We start from the raw sequence: 22,217 nt of genomic DNA, 5'->3' as shown, positions 1-22,217 counted from the left end.
GTTACTATATTGTCTGAACAGTGGTCACAAGCTGTAGAAAGGGAACTGCGGAGACTCCATTTTGAATCGATTGGATTCGGGTTTTACTGTCAAAAAACGAATCCAATCGAAAACACAGCCTATACCGTTGGACGTGATGCCATACAACGGGTATACGTTACCAAAAATGCTGTTAAAATCAAAATCAGCCATAATTCTTTGCAAAGTATTCACAGCTATTGTATCTCTCCAGGAATGCTGCGTATTTTGTAATGATAAAAAATTCATTCTAACATTATTAACCCAAAAAATCAAAAGGTCTTCTTCAAAAATTATAAAAATATTCACTTCGTTATCTCGGTTCGAAAGTTAATTTTTCATAGCCTACTTTAATCATATTTTTTAAACTATATTGCCACACGATGGCGCTTTTTCACACACAAAGATTGTAGAATATGTAAAATCGATAATATGGACAGTTTTGACTCCAATTAATTAAATACCTTAATACGTTGGTTTGAACCACTGTTGTCTTTTTCTCGGGTGTTTCAAACACTGTGCGTATGAGTGTTTGAAACACCCGAGAAAAAGTTCCTCCAAGTATTAGCTGTGACGGAATCTACTTCCCCCTTGCTGATTTCAACATTGCGCGCTGTGCTGCATATTGTTCTGCGAAATGAATGACTCTGTTTGGGTAATGCCCTTAAATATAATTAGCACTTGGTTGGGAAATATGATGCAGTTGTAGGGTGTTTGCTCCTGCTGGATTGAGCTTCATCTGCACTTCCAATGTTCCAATTCCCGAATAGCTGATCTTACGTGAAATTTTGAAAAGTCAATAGCAACACAATTAGTCCGCAGTGGGGCTTGCTTTTGCTGTGTGTTGACACTGATCAGAATAAAAATATAATAAACAAAACATTTAGTGGACATAACTAACATCTGTACTGAAAATAGTACAATGAGATGAACAATGAGGAAATACTCAATTTAATTCTTTTGCTATGCTGCTCGTTACTAATAAAATCAAAAAACCATGCAGTATTAACATCAATCAATAAAAAGTATCAGACATAATGATGAACATAATGGAAAAAATAAATGAAATCAATATTATGAACAAAATTAAAATTATGATTATAATAAAGCCCTGCCGTTAGTTTTGAGTTGCGATTGACAGCCCATGTGAACATGGGCTAGAATAAAAAGCTGCTGAAATAAAAAAAAATTCTACTTGGGTGACCGTTCATTTCTAAATAAAACCCATATTGATGATGATTTTGAATATTTTGTGATACCGCCATCATGCTTTCCAAAATGGTATCAGTCAACATCCGTATCTGCTGACCATCCACTCGCAAATGACTTCCATACTGATGATCGTTTTCACTACTCTGTGGAAACCGGAAAATATTTTCAAAATGGCGTCAATCATCAGTTTCCGTCTTCCTCTGACCATTGTATCATTGTTCCTTTGGAAACGCAAGCCACCATTTGGGTTTTCAAAATGGCTTAAATAACCAATTTCCGGCTTTTGCTGTCTACCCGTTTTACAATGGCACCATTATTGATGGTGTTTTTCACTGTTTTGTGGTAACCGGAGGCCGTCACCTCGGTGGTCTATCGTGCCTGCTGTTCAACGTTGCGTTAGAAGGTGTAATAATGAGAGCGAGGATAGACACGAGTGGCACGATCTTCAGGAAGACTGTCCGTCCTGCTTCTTGGCTTCGCCGACGACATTGATAGAATGACACGGAACTTTGAGGTGATGTCGGAAACGTACATCAGACTGAAAGCTGAAGCTAGCAGGATTGGACTTGCCATCAACGTTTCGAAGACAAAATACATGAGAGGAAGAGGTTCTAGAGACGACAATGTGAACCTCCCATCCCGAGTTCGGATTGACGGTGACGAAATTGAGATGGTCGACGAATTCGTGTATTTGGGCTCACTGGTAACCGCCAACAATGATACCAGCAGAGGAATTCAGAGACGGATCTTGGCGGGAAATCATACCTACTTTGGCCTCCGGAGGATGCTCCGGTCGAACAAAATTCGCCGTCGCACGAAGTTGATTATCTACAAGACGACGCTGATTGGACCGGTGGTCCTTTACGGCCACGAGACCTGGACTATGCTCGTGGAGGACCATCTGTGGTGGCGTGCATATGGAAGACGGAACGTGAGGCATCAGCTGCTGGAAGAACCACCCATCGCGCATACCGCAAAAATAGGACGTTTGCGGTTGGCTGAACACGTCGTAAGAATGTCGGACGACAACCCGGTGAAGATGGTTCTTGTTGGCGACCCTACAGGAACAAGAAGACGAGGTGCACAGCGAGCACGGTGGATCGACCAGATAGAGGACGACCGGCGGACCCTTCAAAGACTGCTAGGCTGGCGACAAGCAGCAATAGACCGAGTGGAGTGGAGACGGCTTCTGCATACAGCAAGAGACAACAAGGCTCTAAGGAGGCTTGTAAGTTAGGAGGCAGTCACCTTGATTTAGCAAATGGCGTCAAATATCATTTTTTTCGTCTATTGACCACCTCCTTTCGAATGATATCCATATTAATACTTTGTACTGATTTGTGGTAGCTGGAAACCGCCCTTTTGGCTTACAAAATGGCGTGAATCATCAATTTTCGTCTTTTGCTGACCATCCCCTTTCAAATATTAGTGATCACCATTTCACACGGTAGTTAGAGCTAACGTGTTTGTGTACTGAATAAAGAACAAGCGATAGGTGAATTGTTTACTTACTTCACGGATGTCTATAGGGAAGTGTTTTTGGGCATGCCGCTTGTGTTCAACAGTTGTAGACTTTATCTGGAGTCGCCAATAACATAATCGCATAATCGATTACAATTTACCGAATCTTTCCTGACCCCGACAATTAGGAATTGACAATCACAAAATCGATTTGTTCCGGCCTTCAGATATTCAATCTTCACAATTCCAACGGAAGGTTACTTGACTTGGTGTTCGTCAGTGATACCGATCGTGTTGAACATTTCAAACGACCTTCTTATATTTTAAGAATTGACATTCATTCCAGAGCTTTTGTTTTGAAATATGACACTCGGACACACACACCGCACAGAATACGTCTTCTATCATGATTTCAATCGATTTAAAGCTCTTAGCATATCTATTGGAAGTACAATTTGGTTGTCGCTTCTCTCCGACTGGTCTGTCAATATCGCAGCTACTCGATTTTACGAAAATTTCTACACTATTATTATACACGAGATTGTACCAATGGTAAGGATCCGTCGTTAAGGTGAAGATATGTGGAAATCAGGAACGCACGCTTGTTGCTAGGCACCGACTCACTTGTTTACATTGAGAAAAAATGTAATACGAAGTGAAAATTCAAACGCTCAAATGAGAGTTTTCGGACATTTTCCTTCGGTAATCTGCACAGTGGTAGAAAATTTGAAGTTTTGTTAGTAAACGATTAAAGTTTCGCGGGTGTTTATTGCAGTGGTGTGCGATTAAAGTGAATTTGAAAAAGTGCAATAACAATGAGAAGAAGAAAAACCCCATGTGAAGAGGGGTAATATTTTCGCACAAAATAAGAGCTACAGATGGCATTGATTGTATAGGAAAATGATCTAGCTTCCTCGAGTAACAGTTTCGTGGCACATCGGCCAGGTTAGTGTGTACAAAAACGTATTTTTATTTTTGCTCGTGTCAGATACATAGTTAGGCAGGGGAGAGGGGTATGTGTGGCGTAGGAGCTATGTCGTGGCTTGCGTGCATAATGTCCTTAAACAACCATGGTGGAATCCAATACTTCGTAGACTCCACAACAATCTCAGGAAGCGATTTTCGAATGCAGGTCTACGATTGCTGCAAAGTCTCAAACAACTTCATCTGTCGAAACGGAAAGTTACTTTTCGTGACTATATTACCCGTGTTCAGACTAATGTTAAACAGGATCCTACGGTTTTTTGGTCATACGTCAAAAACGAAAGCACTGTTATCGTATTCCAAAGGACGCTTCTACGGTTAAGCAAACCGTTGAATTCTTCGCTGATTTTTTCAATTTAATGGAATAGCCACTCGTAATGTTCACCTGTCTCGGTTGAACTTCACTCTTTAGGGTGTCCCAAAGGCGCTATTGTCAATTGATCCGTCAAAAGCTCGTGTTTGCCTCCGTCGTTTGATAGGAAATATGCAGCTGCATTGACCGCTCCGATTGTAATAATCTTCAACCAGTCTCATGTTTCCGGTTGTTTTTCTACAGCGTGGAAATTGGTTTCTATCACGCCAGTTTACAAGTATGTATCCACAATGTTGAGAGTTATCTCCCGATCCTAATTTTAAGCTACATACCAAAGGTTTTCGAGAAAATGGTGCATGAGGTACTGTACAGTGCCGTTCGTCCGATTATTTCCGACTATCAGCGTGGTTTGTGAAAAAACCTTTCGAAAACCTCCAACGTAATGATGTTTGTTGCTGAATTGAGAAAAAAGTTAGAAAAACACTTTCAGGTGGATAGGCAGTATAGGCTTTGGATTCTGAATGGACACACTCTTATCAGGTCGATCGATCAGCTTTTGTAAAAGTAGATACCTTTCACTCCAGCCTGTTCGAGATTCCATCTGGTGTCCCTCAAGGAAGCCATCATGGACCCTTGATATTCATATTATTCGTTAACATTTGTAACACGATTGGCTCTAGTGAATTACCATACGCAGACGATTTGATGCTTTTCCGTATCATCAAAAATCCGCTCGATTACTGTGCTCTTCAACAAGATTACAATGGTGTGATCTAAACGGAATGCAAGTCAACGTTGCAAAGTGCAACGTTGAAAATTGATCATTCTCGTAAATCTAGTTTTCCGTCCCAGCAACTTTATTTCCAACTCTTTTTGGTTCTTCCGTAGTTTCCCCTCAAATTACATCTTGACTTTACATAAATGTCTTGAGAATCATAATTATAATAATTATTGATTTATGATGTAATATAAAATTATGATTTTTTCGGAACCATTCCAAACACCATGGTGACCATGGACAATTTCTCGCTTCCAATATTCAACTTGGGTCGCGTTAAAACAACCTATCCTTCCCGATAAAGTCACTAAAGCCCTCGCCCGTTCGCAAATCGGGCGGGGAAAGCTGCTCAATTGGTCTTCGTTTGTAAATATCAGCGATTTGTTTTGTTATAATATTTGCATTGGCGTTGTCGCTACCGTCTTCCACTTTGCTCTCGTTGTAAATGGTCGTGAATTTTTCGCATGTCCATACTGGCATGCCGTTTCTGTTTGCCTGATTCAGTGGCTCCTCCGAGACGGAGCCGCCGATGATCCTGGCTGCTTATGCTGTTGTTGTACCACGAATATGAGCCTTTTTTTTATTCTTTCCTCTGTGCTCTGTTTCTGTCCCTTCTTTCATTGCTTGCCATGCTATCGGCCGGCCTTCATTGGCGCATCTGTGGGGATCCCACTCCAATCCACCCGATATTTCACCCGGTCAACCTCTTACGATTGGCATTTGATTCCGAAAACTTTGTTTGGGTCATGTTCCGATTCCAAAGTATTCTTATTACGACTTTGTGGTCACTTTACCCTTTACATGTCGATGGTTGGGGAAAAGTTTGTTATTTTTTTTCGGAAATAAATTATTACAACACAACCCTTCACTTATTGAAAAGTTATGTTGCTTTTGAAAATGTTTCGTTTTTTCTTTCCGCAACCATTTTGCCTGAGAACCGTTTTCTGTTTCCCAATTGCTGCAGGCGAAATATTTTCTTATTATTCAAGCTTTTTTTCCACATCTTTCTTTCTCATCTTTCGCCATTCTTCGAACTCGGCTTTCATACACATTACTGCTTTATTATTGTGGCTTATCACATATATTTATATTATTATTTTTATTTATGTGCAGGTTCACTTGTACGTCTATATACATTCTTATTTGTTACAATTACTTATTATTTTTTCTCCATTGTACATTTTTCCTTTCCCCTATCCATCGCACTAACGGCCACTTGCACGCTGGTAGCCAGCGTGAGATTGGGATAAATAGCGAGGGAGGAAACAGCAGTCAAAGACAAAAGATGTTCAGTTGGATTCTCCGCATGGGTAGCACAATGCTTGCGAGGCTGTGAAAGTTCGCCCATCCATCCGGTAGTAGAGGGAGGGAAATAAGCAGTTGGTATGGGTATTATCCATTCAGAGAGGGCAGTCGGAAGCCCCTGGGGGCAATGTAAAGTTGCGCTCTGGCGCAGTAATAATAAAAGGTACTTGCTAAAGTCGGTCTCGGTGCAGAAAACGTACGGAACATCTTTATAAGATAACGAATGCGACATCCGCTACTACTACTGCTGCTGCTGCTGCTGTTGTCTGGTATATGGTTGCTGGTTAATTCGAATGGTCGCTCGCCTTTGGACAATTGCAGCCAACAACGCCGCGCCGCCGCTGCTGCAACTGATTGTTTCGGAACAAGACCTTTGAATAGGTTGAGGATACAGCTACGGCACATATAAGGTCATCCTTCTAATCGATTAAACGTCATTAGCATTAAAATGGTTTTATTCGATGGCACATTAGTCAAAGGCTATGTCCAAGGAAGCCGATGGAAAGATTGTTCCAATGTCACGAAGAAAGTAATATCATAATTTGTTTTTTTTTGTCTGCATGAAATGGTGTTTCTGTGTTACGTTCTTGGAACACGAGAAAAAAAAAATCCTGCAATAAAAAGTATTGGAAGTCGTCGATTTTTTCCCTGATTGCTCTACAATCCCGAAACAGTAGCTGTCGGTTCGAATCCTCGAGCCATGCGGAACATAAAGAAGGAGGGAGTAATTAGTTATTCGAATACTAATTTAATAAATTTTGTTCATTTTTTACCTCCTGTCCGTCGCCTATATAAAGCACTGGATACATAATTCTTCAATCTAACTTCGTGTCCGAAACGATCCACATTGGTACCAAATAGAATACCATTTTGGTCAAAACCTGTAATAATTGAGCTGTGATTTATTTGTGTAAAAATGTTAACAAGTAAATGGGTAAGGAAGTAAAGAAGAAAAAAAGTGAAGTACAGAAGTAAAAACATAGTTTAATCAAATTTAAATGAGGAGGGCACAATACCTACCTTAATTCAATAAAGTTGGATTTTTCGTTTCGAATTCATCTGATCAGTAACTGAATTGTCTTGGATACAAAATCCATGGGGTCACTCATCTTGCTTGAACGCTTAAACAAATGGCTGGTCTCGAGGGAATCTCGGGAAGTAGGCAAGGAAGCACTGGTTACTTTACTTTACTTTTGGATTGCGAGCTAAACGACTAGTATATTAAAAAATTCTTCCTTATGGGGAAGTCTGAATAAACTAATTTTATTATTTTTTACACGTTTGAACTTACTCACTCATAATCTAATTCGCCTTTTTTCACAGCAGAACTCTGCGAATGTATCGCACGAAGATTTAACTGTTTTAAACGTTTGCTTATATTTTCCGCATTTGACAGTTTCCAAGGCCTACTTTGTACTTCATACAAGCATCATCGCCACTGTGCAACCAGTGTGTGTGTGCTGTTTTCTGAAGGGCTCTGGCCGTAAGCTTCTGATAGCTACTCCCGGACTCGCTGTGCTGCACATGCATGCAGACGTTATTTAAATTTAAGTTTTTATCTCGATTGCAATTGTCGCCCCGGCTTCGCCTTTCCGTGGCCCTCCGACCGCCACAGCGTGGCCACTGCACGTTTTCGCGAAATGCCAACACAACCGAGATACCAAACCAACCTTGAATAAGTGGTATGGATTCAGGGCGGAATCAAAAAATATCTTCATATGTATAACAAACAACAGCAAAAATAATTTTCCGCTGCGCGCTCGTTTTCCATGAAATCACATAATAAATTGCAATATTTTCCTCTTAAAACATGGCATCTTCACTGTTCGATCGATTCCGATATTTCTGATATGCCGTTGCCCGTTTCGGTTCGGGCTGGTTCTCATTTCATACATGGTGGTACGGCTAGAAGCAAGAGCGTGTGCACTAAGGCAGAACGGAGTATCCCGGACGATCGATTGAAGAAATGGCATCGCATGAGCGAACCAGGTCGGGTAAGGACTTCTGCTTCCCAGGCAGCATCAGCAGCAGCAGAAAGAGAGAATAAATGAATGTACACATAATCTTTATGCTACGGTGTCTTACGTGTACGTGTTCTTGTCTAACACTCTCGCTGGATGCTGTATCTTGCTTCTAAGCATTTCGAAACACCTTGAAGCCGGAGGAAAATTCCGGCCCCAGATTGCTTTGGCCAGGGAAAATGCCTTCGTCAGATTTGCGGAATAGTTTCCTTCGGTGCATACGCTTTCAAATCCGGCAAAGGTCTTTATCCCGAATGGTTGTTTTCAGGAATCGTAAAATTGATTGCAAGAATAAAATCTTTTCCCTGTGTCCCTTTGCAAACTCTCTAACACAGGGCATAGACGAATAATGGCACCGGTGGTTTGCTGTAGGAAGACTGCCTCGGAAAATCGATACAGAGATGAGTGAATAGATGGATGGAATGGATGATAATATAGAAAAATGAATATGGCAGAAATAGTTTGGATAGCTTTTGGGTAAATAACTTTACGTTCGAGAAATTCTTTTGATTGCTCAAACATTCTCTTGGAAGTGAGGTTCTCAGGAGCAGGAGTTCAAATAGGGAACGTTTTGTGCAACCGATTTCTATTGACTACTTGAAATAAATTGGATTAGTACTAATGCTTTCATGATGAAATGGTAAGAATGTAAATGGATCATCCGTATTCTGTACAAATTTATCTTTTGCAGAAATAGCATATTTAGTTTTTAATCTATTCGAGTGGAATGTGTTAATTATGGTCACTTGAAACTGACTGTAGTTTTGAAAGTTTCTGAGTGAAAACAGTTCCAAAACTAAGGCAATAGATAATATGTTGTCTGATACAAGAAATGGTATAGTACATCGACGAATTTTTGCTTTCGAATTTGGTTTTTATTATTGTGCCGACAGAACCCCTCGTATCGGCAACGCTGCCGATCGCAGTCATGCTGCTCGACGCGGCCCAGCACCGGATGGTAGCACTGACGTACGAGAACGTCAGTTAAGACAACGTATGGGTGAAAAATCTGTACAGTCATTCGAAGAAGGACTACCACATGGTGAAGTATAATTTGTCAGAGAGAAAAAAACTTATACTAATATTAATCTAGGTTGTATCGGTTTAGTTCTTCATCACAATTTATTAATAAAATCTCCAGATCCAATCCACACGTGTGGGACAGTAACGACCTATTACTTCCACTGGATTCTTACGGTCACCAAATTTGTAAGCATACTTTATACTATATGTCACATGCAATCATTATTAATAAACTCTAATTATAGCTTAAAGCTGATTATACAAAAAATTGAGTTTGCTGTTGAGAGTTGGTGCAACCTATCCCCACATTTCTTTAAGAAATTTGATCGGGCAAGTGGAAACGAGAATGGAAGACTCCCCACCATCACACACAGCAAGGAACTGCCAGTCCTGCGACCGTCCGGACTCCGCCGAGGCAGAGATGGTCCAGTGCAGCATCTGCAAACTCTGGGAGCAGCGCAGTATCACATACACCTGCAAGCTGTGTGAGGCCAAGCAGGAACCGTTCATTGAGCAGCTCCTCAAGATTCCTTCGGGGGAAACACGTCCATTCAAGGGGGTCAAAAACGACGTCAGAAGCGGGCTCAAGAAGAGGAAAGAAGAATCCCGACCCGCCGAAGAGCACTACTGCAAGTGTCCGTGTGGTACTGTTAGAAGAAAAACTAAAACTCGTCGAAGAAGAACTTCGGCTCAAGGAATATGAGGTCTTGGAACAGAACGAGATCAAGCAGCGGCAGCTAAAGGAAGAAGAGCGCCAGTTGTATGAAAAACGAAAGCTCGCCCAAGAGGAACGGGACCTACGTGAGCGCAAACTGAAGGAGGAGTTGGCACTAAAAAGGATGCAGCAACAAATTAGGAAGGAGTCTTTCGAAAAGCGGCAAGAAATCATCCGACAGCAGGCACAAACGAGCAGCAGAGGTAGTTCGATTTCGGATATGGGAAACAAAGTGAAAAACTGGCTGAATTCCTCGGCAAATACTGGAGGATCGGAGGGAAATCAAGATAACAACGGCGACGATGATCAATCCGTCGATCCAGATGGCGAAGATGTTCCTGAAGACCCAGCAGACGATTATTCAGCTAGTCATATATCAGCACTCTCAAAGCACTCACATCCCCTCGAACTACCTCATTCTCCCGCACCACGCCCATCGCAACCCGTTCAGAAGCTGCAGAACGTACCAGTTTCTCGCGTACACTCTCCTTTGCCGAACCAAACGCTAACACAAGAGCAGATTGCCGCACGGCACATTTTGGGAAGGGACTTACCAACTTTTAACGGGAACCCAGAAGAGTGGCCAATATTTATATCCAACTTCGAGCAGTCGACTGTCACCTGCGGATACTCGGATGCAGAGAATCTAGTCCGCCTCCAACGATGCCTGAAGGGACATGCCCTTGAATCGGTACGTAGCCGTTTACTTCTGCCCGCCAGTGTGCCGCACGTTATCAAGACCCTGCGGACGCTCTACGGAAGACCGGAGCTAATAATTCGATCGCTGATGAGCAAAATTCAGTACGTACCGGCCCCAAGGCACGACCGGTTGGAAACGCTTATCAGTTTTGGCCTCGGTTCAGAACTTAGTGGATCATCTTAAAGCAGCTGGCCAGCAAAACCACCTTTCAAACCCGACGCTAATACAGGATTTCGTAGAGAAGTTACCAGGCTCGATGCGATTGGATTGGGCCATCTACAAAAATAAAAGCCAACCAGCTAACCTTGAAACGTTCGGGGAATTCATGTCCGGTCTGGTCACCGCTGCGAGTGAGGTTTCCTTCGAGATTCCTGGACTAGGGAGTGCTCTTAGACACGAAAAACGGAAGCCAAGAGAAACCGGTGTCACTCATACTCACTCCAATGAGCGAACTTCCGCAGTCGCAACTGGTAGTGCTTCTAATAACTTCAAATCTGGAAAGCCGTGCGGGGCATGTGGCCGTGTTGGTCATCGAGTGGCGGACTGTCACCAGTTTAAAGGCGCAAGTTTGGACGAGCGATGGAAACTGGTCCAGCAAAAAGGGTTTTGCAGAACCTGCCTCAATAGTCATGGAAAATGGCCATGTAGATCATGGAACGGGTGTGGAATTGAGGGGTGTCGCCAGAAACACCACACTCTCCTACATTGCTCATCCCCTCCCACCGAAAACGTAGGCGTATCAGCTAGTCACGTGTTTTCTGGTGACCCTAAATGGCCACTCTTTCGCATCGTGCCTGTCGTTCTATCTAGCGACAGCAATCGACTAACCACTTTCGCATTCATCGATGAAGGCTCTTCGTACACTCTATTAGAAAAATCTGTTGCAAAGCAGCTGGGGGTCGAAGATCATACGGAACCACTCACACTTCAGTGGACCGGAAATGTAAAGCGGGTCGAGCCGAAGTCACAACGTGTGCAGGTTGATATCTCCGGTAAGGGATGTGGCGCTCAATACAAGCTCGTTGGCACTCGTACAGTTAGCCGCCTGGTTCTACCTTCCCAATCATTAAAATATGGAAATTTGGCCAAAAACTTTCCCCATCTACGTGGTCTTCCGTTGCAGGACTATGATCTGGTTCAGCCCAAGCTACTGATAGGTCTAGACAACTTGAGGCTATGCGTTCCTGAAGTTGCGAGAAGGAGGACCTAGCGACCCAATCGGTGCAAAATGCCGGCTGGGATGGAGTATTTATGGATGCATACCTAACCAACCGTCGCAAACGGCAGTGGTAAATTTTCATGTTGGAGCAGTGTCTGACCGGATCGGGAATTGAACGAGCAACTCCGCGATTTCTTCACTTTAGATAAAACTGGTATTTCCCATTTGTGCGAGGTCCCTGAGTCCGACGATGACAAGCGTGCCAGGCAGCTGCTAGTGGATACAACGAGGCGCCTATCGTCCGGATCTGGTTACGAAACCGGGTTGCTTTGGAGAACAAACAATCCGAATTTCCCAGACAGCTACCCACTGGCCTTGCGGCGACTAGAGGGGCTGGAACGAAAACTCCAAAAGGATCCGTCACTAGAGAAGCGAGTTCGTGAGCAAATCTATGAATACGAGCGCAAGGGCTATGCTCATAAAGCAAATCTGGAAGAACTGACATCCGTTGAATCCGGACGTGTATGGTACCTTCCCCTGGGTTTCGTTACTACCCTCGAAAGCCAGAGAAGCTACGATTAATCTGGGACGCAGCAGCCAAAGTGGGTGATGTGTCCTTCAATTCAAAATTACTTAAAGGACCAGACCTCCTGACTCCTCTTCCAAGAGTTCTCTATCAGTTCCGTCAATATCCCGTTGCAGTGTGTGGAGACATCATGCAGATGTTCCATCAGATTAAAATACGAGCTCCCGATTGCCAGTCTCAGCGATTTCTGTTCCGAGAACGCCCATCAGACCACCCCCAAGTGTACGTGATGGACGTCGCAACATTCGGTTCCACCTGCTCGCCAGCATCAGCACAGTTCGTGAAAAATCTCAACGCTGACGAGTTAGCGACTGAGTATCCACGTATTTATAAGCTACCATTTTCACCGTTGGAATTTGCAAACGTGGTCTGGTGGGTGCCCCCATCATACAACTTGAAGCCAACGAAGTGAGGCTGTTCAGCGCAGATTCATACGATATGCGTTACGTCAATTGCCTTGGAACGATCCGCTGAACCTGAACCAAACGAAGATCGTTGTCGATTATTAGGACCAAGGTGCTTTGAGTTATAAGGTGATTCGTCTTTGGCAGTAACTAGGTGAGGAGTGAGGTAAGCGTGGAGTATACTGCGGGGAAGAAACCGCCTGAAATCTAAGCAAACATATGGAGAGAAATTGTAAACAATGTTGTTAGCTGTCGTTTCTAAAACCAACATGGCTGATCGGCGTTTTTGAGGATTGTATCACCTGAGAATAAAAACTCCTTGATTAGGACTACACACTTTAGAAGATCGTAGATCTGCGTCGTAAACTACCTTCGTGTATAAGCTTCTCATGGCTGAATATGATGTTCCCGATCTTCTATCACAAATTAACCTCTACGCACCAATCCGTGTCCTTTGTTCTCGAACACTGCTGCATTCTGAAATGCACAACACTAACTACGCTGTCAACAACCGATATTAGAAATGACCCGTCGCTTCAACGATTATAACGACATCTTCGACTTCGTCATTAGTTCCGCGCATGCCACTTCAGGTCATTTCTTTTTAGTATAGTTCATTAAGACTCAATTATTTAAAATCGATTTAAAATCGAAATTCGCTCCAAATCTTCTGATTAGGCAGGCGATTTGTAGATGCGCAGAAACGGTTCAACTCCTATTCAGCTCAAATTTATAATAATTTTCAATTTAAATGATGATACATTAAAGAATATTTTCAGATAAGTGAGAACAACTAATTATTTATCTATTTAAGTATCCAGATTTTTCACAGATCCTATTCTTTTATGAAATTGCTACTTTTTATATCATTAGACAGGCTTATTTTTCTAGGCAATTCTTCTACTAGATTCTTGAAACTATGACAAAAGACAGACCAGTAATTTTATTTGTTGACATGTAAAGGGTGTACAAAAATACTACTGATTTCTCTATAAAGCATAAATAAGAACTATAGCTGTATTTACCTAGATTAAGCAAATATTATATTTGAGCACACGAAGCTTACAGGTTTCATTTCGGAATTCATGGATTTTTGGACAATACAAAAGAGATGTTTCAATGAATTAATTTACTAAACTAGCTGTAATTTTATCTGCTATAGGACTGTTCACTAATCGAAAGGAAATCCCCTGACTACTGTTATCTTACAATTTACGTAAATTTTGTTAAATGTAACCAAAAAAGCTTAAAAAAAATTGAACCGAAATTCAATTCCTACCCGCCGCGATGAATGAAATGTTTGGTTCGTTTCCCTCGTCATTCATTCTCCCGACATAGCGCATTCGGTTTCGCATATGTTCGGTTTCAGAAGCAAACTGAATTTTGTTTCTATACTAGCTCTGAGAGGGATTATTGTGCAAAAATGCACTAGACATAGATTACGCAGCTCACTAATGTTTGTACTGTCCACATAATAACAAATGAATGCTTTGGTTGATGAAGGAATTTATATTTCCTCTGCACTAAAACATTCGATTCTGCATGAAATTTCAGTCAGTTGGAAAGTTAATGAATGACCGAGGCATTGAATCTGAACGTCAGTTTCGATAAGCAGAAATAGTTGACTGGTTTTGAAATTTCGAAGCACTGAATGTAACATTGATGACATCACTAGAATTACTCGAAACTATAAATATGGGTGAGCTAAATAATTTTAGCATCACACTTGCTTCCGACAAATCAAAGAAAACACATCGCACTTGGTTCTTCTGTGCCGAAGAGACTTTCTTTCAGATTTTTTTAAAATTATTTTAATTTATCCGATTTCTGTGAATCTTTTGCAAAAATTTTTGTCAGCGGAAGTTTTCGTGATGCGAAGATGCTTACAGTTACACTTTCTAAGTCAATTCAAACAATCTGCTCAGTAATTGGTTTGTTTTTAATTAGCTCAAGTTTTTTTACAATCATCATCAAGATTGGAAGAGATGCATGACTTCTTGAAGAGAGCTGTAATGCTTTCTGATTACAGGTTTGTTTTACCAAAATTTAGGAAACAATTTCAATCAACGTTGTTCCACCTAACGTTGAATGTTGTGCGGATAACGAAGACGTAATGTGTTTTCGCAAATGCCGTTTTATTCAAATCGAATTCAGAGGATCAGAGCGAAATTCCGAAAGCACTCGTTCTAGGTGCATAGAAAAGATAGAATAGGTGCTCTTGTGGCTTCTTAGATTAGATGATTCTTTTTTCCTTCTCCGTGATTTCTGATCATCTCTTATTTTAGTCCAAAATGAATAAAAGACAGATCGTGAGACTGCTATATACTGAAGACATAAAATCGAAATTAATGGACCAATAGCTTCAACCAGTCACAACATTTTAGTCGCAACAGTGTTGCGAACTCGCATGAACGGAACGAATTCCTCGCATGAAAGTGAAAGCAAGTGTCAATGAAAGTGATGATGCGTTAAAATGACGCGAAAGCAAAAACTGTCGCCTCAGCTATATCGTTCTCAGTAAATTGAAATATTTTTTTACCTAGTACGCTTGAATGTGATGTCTAGTATTTATACTAAGAATACAGAGTGCACAGGCCTAATACAGTAATTCAAATTGGGTACAATTCAAAAACCTGTCATTTAAATTTAAAATAGAGTTGCCAATGTCGAGTATAACATCTGAGTTTTGTTAAACGGGACAATCACTTGCGATGATGCGTTCACTTTTGGAGAGTTTTAGTACTCAGTCGTCCATTAAACTTCTTCTACTATTTTTTAAAATAATTCATAAGTGAACCCGGTTCAATGCTTTAGTCAATCGAAACAGTGGTTCTGTTATCTAGTCATATCTATTTCCAACAATAAAAATAATAAAATGAGTTTTACTGGTTGTCCAACAGATCTCACGGAAGTTCTTAACCATTGCACGTTTACGAAGTAGTTAAATATTTTTTCCTCACCAACTGCGTATAGGGGGTCGTTCATATATATATATATATATATATATATATATATATATATATATATATATATATATATATATATATATATATATATATATATATATATATATATATATATATATATATATATATATATATATATATATATATATATATATATATATATATATATATATATATATATATATATATATATATATATATATATATATATATATATATATATATATATATATATATATCGCTATTGAACACTTCCGTGTCATAATCGTGGTTGCTGCCTTTATGTTCGCAAACATGCTTGCTTGTTGCCTTTATGATTGTGAATTTCCTCAATGATTGTGCTGGCTGTAGATTTTGAGATATTGACGCAGCTTTTGCCGTTGTCCATATTACCTGAACATGTGCCACATATTTGGTAATTGTTTGTGTTCAGCGGTAAATAAATCGTAATGTGACGTTTTTTCACAGAACTGGAACGTACTAGTTTGCCTTTGATATGTGCACTATGTGCAATTGTACTATCGCATTATGTTTTGTACTGCATTTCTCCCATATGTGATATATATCTGCAAGTAAGCGGTATCCGATCTTGTAACCGAACATTGATTCTCTCGCCGTCCATTTATATGAAGATCTTAATTACAGCATTGTCACACACAACCATTAAAATTTAATGGCTTTAACTCATTCAAAATCAATGATTTCGGCTGATCCAATTTGTTGAACGCTATGAGGTGATAGAACTCAATAAAAGTGGCTATCGTAAGTATAACCTCCATTTTCACCTTCAGAAAATATTCCTCATCACAAATACTCGGTCGTATACGAATCACCACTGATCACAGTATTTGGTCGGTGCTCCACTTCTTGCTTCTGCGACTCACTCATCTCGACAGATTACTAGGGCATAGAATAGTTGAAGTTTCCTTTGTTCTTCCGATAAGGAACACAATATAAAAGTAACTTTATTTGTCGTTCGCTTCACACCGGCTGGGACAGAAGCATAAACCACACTGAATTTCGTGACCATTAATTTTGGTTGTTGGAAACAGCAATCTTCTAACTTTATCTCAAACCCAACTGAGCTACAAGCTAAAGTCGCTGATAATAATGTTTTTGAAATTTATTTTCAAACAAAACATTTCGGGGGACTTTAGTCCCCTAGCTCCCGCTCTAGCTACGTGCCTAGTGCAGGCCCTGCCGCGAAATCGTGTGCCTTTGCCGTGTTTAGCATTAACGGATAATCGGAAGTCTACTGTACGTCTGACATCAGCAAGTAGAACACGTTTGTCAGTTAGATTTGTATAGCAATGTATTCCTAATCATGAATCAATCGATCAACACTGTCCTCCTTACCCCACCAGTACACTTAATTTTCAAACGCTCGCATTCATTCACTCATAAACTAACTTGTTAACAACAAAGATGGCGTCTCAGGGATAGATCGCCGAAATTCTAAAAGCATTCCACAAAAAAAGTTTTGTATCACAATAAACCATAAAATTAGAAAGTTGAACGTTTGCTATTATTGTCCACGTTTAACAGTTTTCAAGGCCTACTGAGTGCTTCATAAATCAACGTTATTTATCAAGGGGTTAGTCGCTTAGCACAAATCAAGTTGTGCTTGCAAACAAACAGCGTGATAGCCTGTGCCGCGTTGTGCCGCAATGTGACACGATGTGCCATGGTGTTCAGCAAAACAGAAACACTGGTTGCTGTGATCATTTAGTTACACTTTGTTGACTGTTTTCTAGTTTACAAGTGTGCATCAATGTGCCACACATGTGATAACGTGTGAAATGATTGTGTATTACTGTGAATCGTACTCGCCCCTTTGTTATTGATAATTTGTATCCGTTTGTTTATTTGTGACGACAGCCTGTTAAACTATATGCAGATTAAGAAAATCGTAATGATAGAGTACGAAAACAACTAGTTTTTTTTCAATTTTAAAAGTATTATGTTTGAAATAATCATGCATGTGACAACGATATTAGCCGCGAGGCGTGCTGATGCTGCGAATAGGACTTTCTATGGCTTGTGTAGTCAGCGATAGTCCCATTACCATGGGAAGTAGACTTTCGAGTGCTCGGTGTGTGTGAGAGAGAAGATTTCTGCGTTCAATATTTCAATTATCAGCGGCACAGCATAAAATGGAGAATGGTTTTGATTCATGCACCACGAGCTGTACCAAGCATATAAACTTTCTGTCAACGGAAGTCTGTTAAAGCTCGACATGTAGCGCGAATGACGAAAGAAAGACCAGTTAGAGTTACGCTTAACAGAGAACCTGGACGAATTGCATCGAGGGAAATGCGCGTGCGGTGGGGTCGTCGCGAGCCGCGTTGTGCCCCTAGGGTGGTATTACTGAAGGGCCCTTCTAACCCTACTTATTTGAATTTTGATTAAATTGAACACTGTTCAAATTAAACTAGACTGAATCTGTTGATCAGAGTCCTATTATGCTAGTATGTAGTGATTCTATACAAATGATCGAATTCAAGGAACAAAAGTCTGTGGAATATTAACACAGTAGTGATCGATTTACCATTAGCGAGGTTGAGCGTGTGCTGATGTTGATAGATAAAGTGTGACCATTGGTATGCTCATAATGTTGTCTAATAGTTAAATTACAACAAAGTTTGTTGTTGCAAAGAATCGTAGAAACGATAACGAAAGAAAACGTTAATTACGAGATTTCCATCTGTATCGAAGATGGTGCAATAGAAGTTCAACTACATGACCTGTAAAACACAATAAAGTTCGTCTACTTAGAGAAATGTATTTCCTGAGAATAAAATCTAGTGGGTAGAGTTTCTAGTACCGACCTTTTTTGGCGAGAACCGATTCTACGGTACTGAAGCACTCAGTACCGGTAGTACTGGTAAAATACCGTTACTGCAATATTTTTATCACAAAAAACAACTCAAAACACCAGAATGAAATAAAATATTCAATAGTATACTTTTATTGGTGAGTTGATAAGCTTCAGTCTACCTTCTAATCTCGCACAGACCAGAACTAAAAATTACTCTATTGTAGCTATCACTAAAGCAGTGGTTTTCAACCTTTTTCGTACCATATACCTCTTTCCGAATATTAATCCCCATGATGTACAATTTTCTGAGAATTGTTTACCATCATTACCATTGACAGAAAAAAATGGTTTTCGATCGGATGAAAACCATAATTTTACAATCAGAAACCTGTTCCTGGGCACTCTCAGTAAGCATTTTAATTCTTGACACACTGAAACAATATATTAACACAGATATCAAACGAGAATGTTAGAATAACAAGTTAAAATTTGTCCCGCATAATTCATCCCCTACAATAACCTAATTTACCGCTGGAGGTGAATTCACCTTAGGTTGAAAACCACTGCACTAAAGCAAGCAATCAATTGCTACCCCTTTGTTGCTCATCCTCTGCACAAATTGTACAGCATCGTTTTCCAGGTTCCGCAGTGAAATGAAAAGACCACAGAATTAGCAAGAATTACCATTACGACTGACTGTGTACAAAATCGTATTAGACTAAAAGTGCGCTAGGTGTTACTAAAGGTGAAAGCGGAGCTTATCTTCACAGATGTCACTATACCATGGACATAAAGTGGTATTGATAACGTTCGGAAGTATAACCGACGCTGGAAGCATCATTGTGAAGAAAATCATGGAACACAACATCAGCACTCTTCTGTGACTACCGGTATTTTTGCTCAACTTAATTCCTTTCTGTTTTACTTTCAGGCAAAAGTGCGAACCCCCAAATACTATCCGAATCCCGGGGCAATTTCCCAGGTTGATCCTCCTTCTCATCAGGGCTGAGCGGTCAAGGAGAATGGTAAATGGCGGCCCAAGATCGAGTGGCCGGGATATACAAAATCGGTCATGATTTGGAATACTCGGATTGTTCGGCTACGATGATGATGATCAGAAGGCCCGGAATTCGTTTTAAGCATGCAATGCGGTCTGGAAAGCATATTTTGTTATCTAGTTCTTTAGTTAGTCTAATGGTATTCGGTCACTAGAAAAAAGGTTTCGTTTTATTTTTGCGTTTTTAAACTCTGGGCAGCTGGCTACCGAGAGTAACCTATACATTCTACACAATGGTATAATGAACTCCAAATAACCAGCCGCGGGAGTATTGTCCTTAACAAGCTGATGTTACCCGAAAAATAGTTGAATTTCTTTTCCAGCAGTGTATAGAAATATATATTTTTGAAAGTTATGATATATGTATTTGATCGGATGTAAAGCTACCGCACGATAACACCTAATGGTGGGAAAATATTACATAAGCGCGAAATCACAAAAGTCGATCAACATCGTCTGCCACGTGAAACACTTTGAGTTCTTATTGGACGGATAAAAGAACAGAGAAGGCATAAAGAAAATGAGGCTTGGAGATTAAGGACAAGATGTGAATCCACCCACGCTAAACGAAGCACGAAAGGCTTTACAAGAATTGGAAACTGTAAGGTCGGTGGGAAGGATGAAATCGCGGCCGAACTTTTAAAAAATTGGAGTGGCCGGCTGCACGAAGCTGTACGATCGGAATAATCAGAGTTGAAGAAGAATTTCCTTTGGATTGGTTGGATGGTCTCATAAGCCCTATCCCTCAAGCCGCATACAAGATGCTCTACCGTGTTCTGCTTAGCAGACTGCGCCTGCTGTCTGAATCGTTTGAAGGCGGATCCCAAACAGGATTTCGGGAAAGACAATCAACGACGAATGGAATGTTTATCTAACGAAAAATCCTGGACAAATTCCAGGGATACACCTTGCGGACTCACCATCTGTTTATTGGATTTAAATGCGGCGTATGATTCAGTGAAACGAAAGGAAATATGGCAGATAATTCTTTGGTATGGCTTTTCGACAAAACTGATGAGGCTGATTCGTATTACTCTGGATTGGTCAAAATCAAGATATAGCAGGAGAGAAATCTGATTCGTTTGTGGCGCTAGATGGTTTTAAACCGACTAGGTATCAAAATCTGCTTTGAAGGTCGCATCGCATGTTTGGAGCGAATCTTTGATCTTCTACCGTACAACCCCGCTACAATAAATAGAAAGTTTATTACTTTTTTACATATTTCGACATATAAACAAGATTCTCTGCTAATCAAATTTCATTCATCCCCAGCCTACTTTTACTCAACACATTCTCCTTCCAAAAGTAAAATTACCAGCGATCATGCCGACAATTCCATCCAAACGAAAGCTCAAATTAAATTTTAACCATAGTCCAGACCAAGTTCATGCAACTGTCACTCAGTAAGCGCATTGTCATTCATTAGCATTATTACACATATCAACGTCATCTTATTATCGACATGCGACTACTTTCCTGTGCTACTGTGCAGTACATACATACATACTCCTGGAGCCGCCCATATCCCCATGACGATGTTGACCGTGTCGTGCTGTGTGTGCACTAAACCCGTCTCAGGAGTGTAATGCAATATCATTGCTCCTCGTTGTTGCTGCTGCCTTGCCAGTCAGCGTGCTTGATCGCATTATGAATAAATAATGATGAAAATGAAAACGAAAATCGAATTTGTAAGTTTTCCGAGTGACTGTCCATCGTCCCCCGCTACAATCCACAAGATACCGCGCCTATAGTGAAACCGACTGCTGGCCTATGTACCAGCAGGGAAAACCGTCGAATTCATTATTATCCCATGTCGGACTTCACTATCCACCACTGCATACATATCGATGCCTTTCTGCTGTGTGCTGTGTGTGCAGCTCTTATTAGTGGGTTTATTTGTTTGCTCATTTTTATGGACTTTACTAATCATGAAATTGACCTATCATCGGTATCTCGTTTCAACCACCACAGAAACGACAGTCGACGACAGCCGGAGGACATGTGGGACAGCGAATGGATGGACGACGGATTTTCGTTTAATTTGCCCGTCACATGCACCATACATATCAACTGCCATCGTACATGGATGGATGGATGGATGGATGGACTAATCATATCGTCCTTCCTTACATATCGTGTGTTCTGATTTATGTCATTCTGTATGGCATTTCTATGGCGGCCCCAATGCTGGAAAGAAGTTGTTTATAGTTCGCTGCAATGAAGCCGCCGCTATCTAATTCGGATACACCCCAATTTCGTTCGGGAGAGTAGGGTGTTGCTTTTTTTCGATTTGCCGGAAATGTTTACTTCACATGGTAACCTCATCATTTGCCCTAACAAACTGATGCGCGATCGGTTCAAACATGGAACTCTAGGATTGCTAGTTCAAGGGGCGCTCAAACACGTTCTTTTGCGATAATTGATGCCCTTGGCATTGCGCAAAACAAGCTTCAATAACTTACTAAAATATATGAGGAGAATAATACTTTTCATTCAAATTTTCCAGAAATTTGATTTTTTTCTTTGCATTTCTTGAAAAGTATAAGTGTCTACTATATTGTGTTAAACGTGTTTGTCGATCCGCGCACCAAAAAAGTTTCTACAGGCCATTGTTCGAAGAGGGGTCCTGGCCGCCATGGGACGCTCTCGGCTCGAGACGCGCGAAACCTTTTCATGGCATTATACTCATACGAATGC

General features: G+C 40.8%; 1 protein-coding gene across 1 annotated transcript in view; it reads left to right on the top strand.

Moving 5' to 3' along the window:
• LOC131686134 (uncharacterized) overlaps positions 1 to 22,217 on the top strand; it is an 82,200-nt gene that overhangs the window by 2,476 nt on the left and 57,507 nt on the right. The gene's annotated exons all lie outside the window — the stretch shown is intronic.

This window comes from Topomyia yanbarensis, chromosome 2 (assembly GCF_030247195.1).
Source record: "Topomyia yanbarensis strain Yona2022 chromosome 2, ASM3024719v1, whole genome shotgun sequence".
Classification (NCBI taxonomy): domain Eukaryota; kingdom Metazoa; phylum Arthropoda; class Insecta; order Diptera; family Culicidae; genus Topomyia; species Topomyia yanbarensis.
Note: the sequence above shows the minus strand (reverse complement) of the source record. Positions and strands in the feature narration are given on the sequence as shown.